The sequence below is a fragment of the Salmo trutta genome, chromosome 8, assembly GCF_901001165.1.
Source record: "Salmo trutta chromosome 8, fSalTru1.1, whole genome shotgun sequence".
NCBI lineage: Eukaryota > Metazoa > Chordata > Actinopteri > Salmoniformes > Salmonidae > Salmo > Salmo trutta.
The window spans coordinates 24,010,354-24,018,877 of record NC_042964.1 but is presented as its reverse complement, the minus strand read 5'-3'; positions in this window follow the sequence as shown (position 1 = coordinate 24,018,877).

Sequence of the window (8,524 nt, the reverse complement as noted above, 5' to 3'; positions counted from 1 at the left end):
ATAACACTTGATCTTGTCAGTTGAAAATCCCATTAATCCCATTGTAAAACTTGATAATGTGATCAATTTGCAACAAAGGCTAGAGAGATTTGCAATTTCTATTTAAATCTTAAATAGATAAACCACTCAAAGCGACACTAGGATCACAGACAAAGCTTTGGTCAGGAAATATTTGCTTTTATTTCATACAATTGAAAAAAATATGAATGAATGCACGCAGATATATACCAAGGTTTCAAACCAAGTATAAACAACTTCAAGTAAGAAAAAACATAGTGATACAATAAATATGTTTTTCTGAAATATTACCTTCGATGTCTGCAAAATGTAGGTTCTCAAGTATGGTAGAATAGTCCCAATTTAAATGAGAATACAATTCCTATCAATCCAGTACATTATGTTCTTTAAAATACATTTTAGGCTTAGAGAAGTACTATCGTATTCCCTCGGTTTACCCTAGGAAATATTTCCTTGGTTTACCCATACAAATTCATTAAATCATAATGATATCAATTCAATCAATAATACTCAATGGTGGAGGGACAATGTATTTAAGTTACATTTCAATGTCTCAAGACCTTATTCCACTTTCAAGAATGATGCCCATTAAAAAAATATTTTTGAATGGCAGTGAGAAAAAACTTTGAAAAAAGAGAAAAGATTCCATGATTCCAGGTGAGTATGCTTCAACTCGACATGAGACAAGAACCCTTTATTTCAGTAGTGTACAGTACCATTAATTCTCAAACAGACATACAATATGTAACATGGTTCCCATCAAGTCAATAGTGGAGAGGTCAACAGAAAAGTATTATTATCCCAGTACCATAGCAATCCGCATAAGCGAGAAATATGCCTTCAAACTAGCCTGTGAGGCAGCTCAGCCTCCAAGGATGATGTTTAACCTACTCAATCCAGAGTTGGTTAAACATCAGTCTGGCAGGCAGAGCTGCCTTCAAAGCTACTTGAAAGTAGTAATCCCATCACTTCTATTTGTAACATGTTTTGAGCAATAAAATGAAACTTTCTTACAATATTGTCAGTAGATACATTTGTGCACTGGGGCATACCACTGTTTCTTATGTGCATTGTCTGTGTGTGTCTGAGTGTGTGTTCAGTGGTGTAAAGTACTTAAGTAAAATACTTTAAAGTACAACTTTTTTTTATACCTTTCTACTTTTACTTCACTACATTCCTAAAGAAAATAATGTACTTTTGACTCCATACATTTTACCTGACACCCAAAAGTAATTATTACATTTTGAATGTTTAGCAGGACAGGAAAATGGTCCAATTCACACACTTATCAAGAGAACATCCCTGGTAATCTCTGCCTCTGATCTGGGGGACTCACTAAACACAAATTATTAGTTTGAAAATTATGTCTGAGTGTTGGAGTGTACCCCTGGATATCCAGAAATAAAAAAACAGGAAATGTGCTTAATTTCAATTTATGTATACTTTTGATACTTAAGTATATTATGTACAGTACCAGCCAAAAGTTTGGACACACCTACTCATACAGGTTTTTTCTTAATTTTTTTGTATTTTCTACATTGTAGAATAAAAGTGAAGACATCAAAACTATGAAATAACACATATGAAATCATGTAGTAACCAAAAAAGTGTTGAACAAATCAAAATATATTTTATATTCTAGATTCTTCAAAGTAGCCATCCTTTGCCTTGATGACAGCATTGCACATTCTTGGCATTCTCTCAACCAGCTTCACCTGGAATGCTTTTCCAAGAGTCTTGAAGAAGTTCCCACATATGCTGAGCACTATTTGGCTGCATTTCCTTCACTCTGCGGTCCAACTTATCAATTGGGTTGAGGTCGGGTGATTAGGGAGCCCAGGTCATCTGATGCAGCACTCCATCACTCTCCTTCTTGGTCAAATAGCCCTTACACAGCCTGAAGGTGTGTTTTGAGTCATTGTCCTGTTGAAAAACTAATTATAGTCCCACTAAGCGCAAACCAGATTGGATGGCGTATCGCTGCAGAATGCTGTGGTAGCCATGCTGGTTAAGTGTGCCTTGAATTCTAAATAAATCACATACAGTGTCATCAGCAAAGCATGCCCACACCATCACACCTCCTCCTCCAGGCTTCACGGTGGGAACCACACATGCAGAGATCATCCGTTCACCTACTCTACGTCTCACAAAGACACGGCGGTTGGAACAAAAAATATCACATTTTGACTCATCAGACCAAAGGACAGATTTACACAGGTCTAATGTCCATTGCTTGTGTTTCTTGGCCCAAGCAAGTCTCTTCTTATTATTGGTGTCCTTTAGTACTGGTTTCTTTGCAGCAATTCAACCATGAAGGCCTGACTCACGCAGTCTCTTCTGAACAGTTGATGTTGAGATGTGTCTCTTACTTGAACTCTGTGAAGCATTTATTTGGGCTGCAATCTGAGGTGCAGTTAACTCAGATGAACTTATCCTCCGCAGCAGAAGTAACCCTTCATGTCTTAAAGTAATGATGGACTGTCATTTCTCTTTGCTTATTTGAGCTGTTCTTGCCATAATATGGACTTGGTCTTTTTATCATGACTCAGGAAAAGACCCAGATGCAGACAGTTCGAATAATGGATGTTTATTATATAAACAGGGGGCAGGCATAGGACTGGTCAAGGGCAGGCAGGGGTTGGTAGTCCAGGGCGGAGTTCGTAAGGTACAGAGCGGCAAGCTCAGGGTCGGGGGCAGGCCTCTGCTATTTGTAACATGTTTTGAGCAATAAAATGAAACTTTCTTACAATATTGTCAGTAATCCAGGGCAGTGGCAAAAGGTACAGAACTGCTGGCAGGCTCAGGGCAGGCAAAATGATCAAAAAATAGAAAACGGGCTCAAGGAAACAGGCGTAAGCCTGCCTGCCATTCTGATAAACACGCTGGTAGGCTTGACGAGACAAGACAAACTGGCAACAGACAAACAGAGAACACAAGTATAAATGCACAGGGGATAATGGGGAAGATGTGCGACACCTGGAGGGGGTGGAGACAAGCCCAAAGACAGGTGAAACAGAGCAGGGTGTGACACTTTTACCAGGTGAAGCTGGTTGAGAGAATGCCAAGAGTGTGCAAAGCTGTCATCAAGGCAAAGGGTGGCTACTTTGAAAAACCTCAAATATATATATTTTTTTGATTTGTTTAACACTTTTTTGGTTACTACATGATTCCATATGTGTTATTTCATAGTTGATGTCTTCACTATTATTCTACAATGTAGAAAATAGTAAAACCAAAGAAAAACCCTTGAATGAGTAGGTGTGTCCAAACTTTTGACTGGTACTGTATATATTTGCAATCACATTTACTTTTGATACCTAAGTATATTTAAAACCAAATACTTTTAGACTTTTAGTCAAGTAGTATTTTATTGGGTGACTTTCACTTGAGTCATTTTCGATTAAGGTATCTTTACTTTTATTCAAGTATGACAACTGGGTACTTTTTCCACCACTGTGTGTTTAGTTGCATTCCTGCCATTCTTTTAATGCATAAATACTTCATAAACTTGTAGTAACTTGGGTCAAGTACCATAAATGTTTTGTGTTTTTGTATTAATGTGTAATATTGTTAATATTCTAATAATAATTGGGATAATAAACATAATTAAATGGTGTATCAATGTGTGTATGTTTCCGTTAGCTCTTGAATGTTTTGAAAACCAAAAATGAACAAAACAGTGTATTCCAGTCAAAACTTTTTACACTATTTACCTTAAAATAATAAATACAATATATACAACAATATATTTTTTTAAAGTAACGATAAATACAGCAAGCTATCGTTTTTAAAGCCCTTTTTCCGAAATGTACTGTTTTCTAAGGCAAGAAATAGCTGTTTTATTAGTGTTTGTTTGTTTGTTTCTGAAATGGTTGTAGTTCCTGGAAGGTACATTGAATTGAGTTTGTAATGGATTTTGTAACATGTTAAAAATGATTACATGTTCTTGAACAATCAACATCATTCAACATCTTCTTTTTCTGTTAAAACCTCCATCTCTGTGACTCTTGATCAAGACATTAAAAAACTACAAAAAATAAACAAACATGGAGGCAGCGAAATGGGCTCTAGGTTAATACACCCGCCATAACTGTAGTTCATAAGGATGTAAAACATAGAAAAGGCAGATAGATAGACACAGTGAAAGAGAGAGCAGTTGTTTTAACTTCCACATTCTATGCACATTTTGAATCTAACAGTTAATAAAATAAATGTAAAAACATATTTCAGTTATTCCCTGGGCATGAAAACAGAAAACGCTTTGAAACGGAAATTTGTGTTTTCATTGGACAAGTTCTGGTAGTGCTTCCTCCATTTCAAGACAATTTCTTCAGTTTTCTACTGAACATGGGCCTATTTTGATCATACATGTTGTTAGCCATAGACACCACCGATAATGTTTAAAAGATTACTTAAACATTTCCCGACAGTCTCAGATTCTCTACAAAAATCACAGCTTGTTCTGCCAAAGACATTTGTACCTTTGTGTACACGTTTTAGACTGATTATTACGTGCTAGTAAGACATTTAATCAATATTGACATCCTGGTACTCAGAGGCTTCAGTGGCATTGCTATTACCTGGTCCCAGATCAATTTGCGCTGTACAGCCAACTCCTATGTTTGTGAGTGACGATCATAGGACTGGATAGATAGCAGAGACAGATCTGGGCCCGTATTTATCTTGTCTCAGAGTAGGAGTGCTGATCTAGGATCAGGTCCTCCCTGTCCACAATGACCTGATTAAGTGTGATCTAAATGATAAAACACTTTGAGACGCTTGATACATATGGCCCGGGCTACCATTCATTTCCACACCAGCAGATGACATAACTTTATATGCCCCATGGTCACCTGACACCACTTGCACTGCCTGGCTGGCTGAGCCACTGAGACCTGTGAGAGTGCCTTTCAATGAGCTTCCATGACTCACACTTAAGCTGTCAAGCATGACGGAGTAACAGTGTGTGCGAGCATCTGTGTGCGAGCATCTGTATCTGTGTGTTAAATGTACTGTATATGTACAGTGCCTTGCAAAAGTATTCATCCCCCTTGACGTTTTTCCTATTTTGTTGCATTACAACCTGTAATTTAAATTGATTTTTATTTGGATTTCATGTAATGGACATACACAAAATAGTCCAAATTGGTGAAGTGAAAAAAATTACTTGTTTCAAAAATTTTAAAAAATTAAAAAACGGAAAAGTGGTGCGCACATATGTATTCACCCCCTTTGCTATGATGCCCCTAAATAAGGTCTGGTGCAACCAATTACCTTCAAAACTCACATAATTCGTTAAATAAAGTCCACCTGTGTGCAATCTAAGTGTCACATGATCTCAGTATATATACACCTGTTCTGAATGGCCCCAGAGTCTGCAACACCACTTAGCAAGGGGCACCATGAAGACCAAGGAGCTCTCCAAACAGTTCAGGGACAAAGTTGTGGAGAAGTACTGATCAGGGTTGGAATATAAAAAAATATCAGAAACTTTGAACAACCCACGGAGCACCATTAAATCAATTATTAAAAAATTGAAAGTATATGGCACCACAACAAACCTGCCAAGAGAGGGCCGCCCTCCAAAACTCACAGACCAGGCAAGGAGGGCATTAATCAGACAGGGAACAAAGAGACCAAAGATAACTCTGAAGGAGCTGCAAAGCTCCACAGTGGAGATTGGAGTATCTGTCCACAGGACCACTTTAAGGCATACACTCCACAGAGCTGGGCTTTACAGAAGAGTGGCCAGAAAAAAGCCATTGCTTAAAGAAAAAAATAAGTAAACACGTTTGTGTTCGCCAAAAGGCATGTGGGAGACTCCCCAAACATATGGAAGAAGGTACTCTGGTCAGATTAGACTAAAATTGAGCTTTTTGACCATCAAGGAAAACTCTCTGTCTGGCGCAAACCCAACCCCTCTCATCACCCCGAGAATATCATCCCCATCGGCAGGGACTGGGAAACTGGTCAGAATTGAAAGAATGATGGATGGCGCTAAATACAGGGAAATTCTTGAGGGATACCTATTTCAGTCTTCCAGAGATTTGAGACTGGGACGGAGGTTCACCTACCAGCAGGACAATGACCCTAAGCATACTGCTGAAGCAACAAGTGGTTTAAGGGGAAACATTTAAATGTCTTGGAATGGCCTAGTCAACGCCCAGACCTCAATCCAATTGAGAATCTGTGATATGACTTAAAGATTGCTGTATACCAGCAGAACCCATCTAACTTGAAGGAGCTGAAGCCGTTTTGCCTTTAAGAATGGGCAAAAATCCCTGTGGCTAGATGTGCCAAGCTTAAGGAGACATACCCCAAGAGACTTGCATCAGTAATTGCTGCAAAAGGTGGCTCTACAAAGTATTGACTTTGGGGGGGTGAATAGTTATGCACGCTCAAGTTTTCAGTTTTTTTGTCTTATTTCTTGTTTGTTTCACAATAAACAATATTTTGCATCTTCAAAGTGGTAGGCATGTTGTGTAAATCAAATGATACAACCCCCCCCCCCCCCAAAATCTATTTTAATTCCAAGATGTAAGGCAACAAAATAGGAAAAATGCCAAGGGGGGTGAATACTTTCGCAAGCCACTGTATGTACACACGTGATGTACAGTATATGTTTATAGCCAGAACAAACATATTTTCACAATTCCACTAATATCATCAAAATCAATAAATCATAGCATGTTTTTGGGTTCATTTAATTGCTTTTACCTGATAATGTATAATCCTGAAAAATAATGTTTAAAGTACCATTTATATTCCTAAAACATACATTGAAAATTATACTGTTGCTGCTTCCTGTTGTCATGGCTTTTTGACTCATGGCTAAACTGGTTTTAGATGTCCAAATTCATAATCAATATGTTCAAATACGTTGTGATATTTTGAAGACCAATACATAAAAGTTACTCCCTACATATGTGTCACACTTGTGTTCAGATGACTGCTAAATAAGTACCTTATGAACTGCACACAGACCAACATTTACCAAGCTGTCACTCAAGACTGGAATTGATTAGCTTGTTTTACTGTACACAATATCAAGCGCAAATTAATCGCTCACATCGATATTGTATTGAAATCAATGGAAGTGGGACAACAACCGCGGTGACATGTACTGTTTGCGCTTTTCTAACAGACAAACCTCAATGAACATGGGTATACTACATATATGTCGATAGATGGCAACTTTTCGCAGCCATTTATCAACTTTATTGATCAAGTTTATTTCGGTAGATGGCCATTGGCCAATAAGGAAAAGGAAACAGCACTATTTAGACTGGACAATTTCAGTGAATAGGTTGGCTTTCCCACAAATTAATGTGAGGCCACTGGTCCAGTGTCTATACCGGTCCACACTTTGCAGTGTTAAATTAGCACACTGCTTAGTGTACAGCCTTATTTCCATATTTCCCAGAGTGCCTTGCCTTTTGAGTGAATTGTAGTTTTACCACCTATAACTGTATTGTTTTGTGACAGAGACATGGTTGTTGCATTCATCCATTTAGTGAGATCCTTAGGGAATATATTAACATTAAAACTATATTATTTAACACAATACAACAAGTTTTTAATAAGGCCTTATTTTGAGGGCCTTGTTTTAGCCCAATACAGTGGCCTGAAACTCATGGTTTTCAGGCCTGCAAGTCACATTATGATGAGTGATGTGATGAGTAATTCCTATTGGAATCCAGACAGACTGGTATATCCAACATTTTAAATTCTTATTCACCTGCATTCAGAATGACTGCTGGGTTGGGAAGACTAAGATATCAGAAATATGATAATGATGGACGTCGTTTTAGTTTAACACTGGTTATTAACACCAACACTGGGGTTCATTTACACCAAATAGTGTTAACTTAACACCTGAATCAACACTAGAAATGTTACACTGAAAAATCAACACTAGGTAACACTGGCCCATTTGCTGTGTAGCTCGCATTTAACACCCGCATTGAGTCAGGGAAAAACTGTGGACCAATATTACTATATCTATTGAAAGCCACACTAAAAGGTTCAAAGTCAGACATGCTAGCTATCCATTCAACCACAGTGCTTCAGTTCAGATACAGTACATTACTGCTGTACACGTCGGTCCTTATCAAAGTACCATGTGTTAACTTAAGAGTTTTCGCTCCTAACTCCCATCTTGGAGACATCACAGTTAAGCCTATTCTGAGACTCACTGCTCTCCAATGCTGGCTTCGTATCAGTGGAGGCTGGTGTCGCTTTAAATTGGAGGACAGGCTCATTGTAATTGCTGGAATGGAACGAATAGAACGGTATCATGTGTTTGATACTGATGCTTTCGTTGTAATTCCAGCCATTATGAGCCGTCCTCCCCTCATCTGCCTCGACTGCTTCATGTGGACCACATTTTCTACACCGGACACACTGCGTTCAAAGCGATGGATTCCATTCCTATTCCTATTCTCAGTCAGAACATGCAACTCACATCAGGTGGGAATCATTCCTCTCCCAGTATGTCGCTATGGCT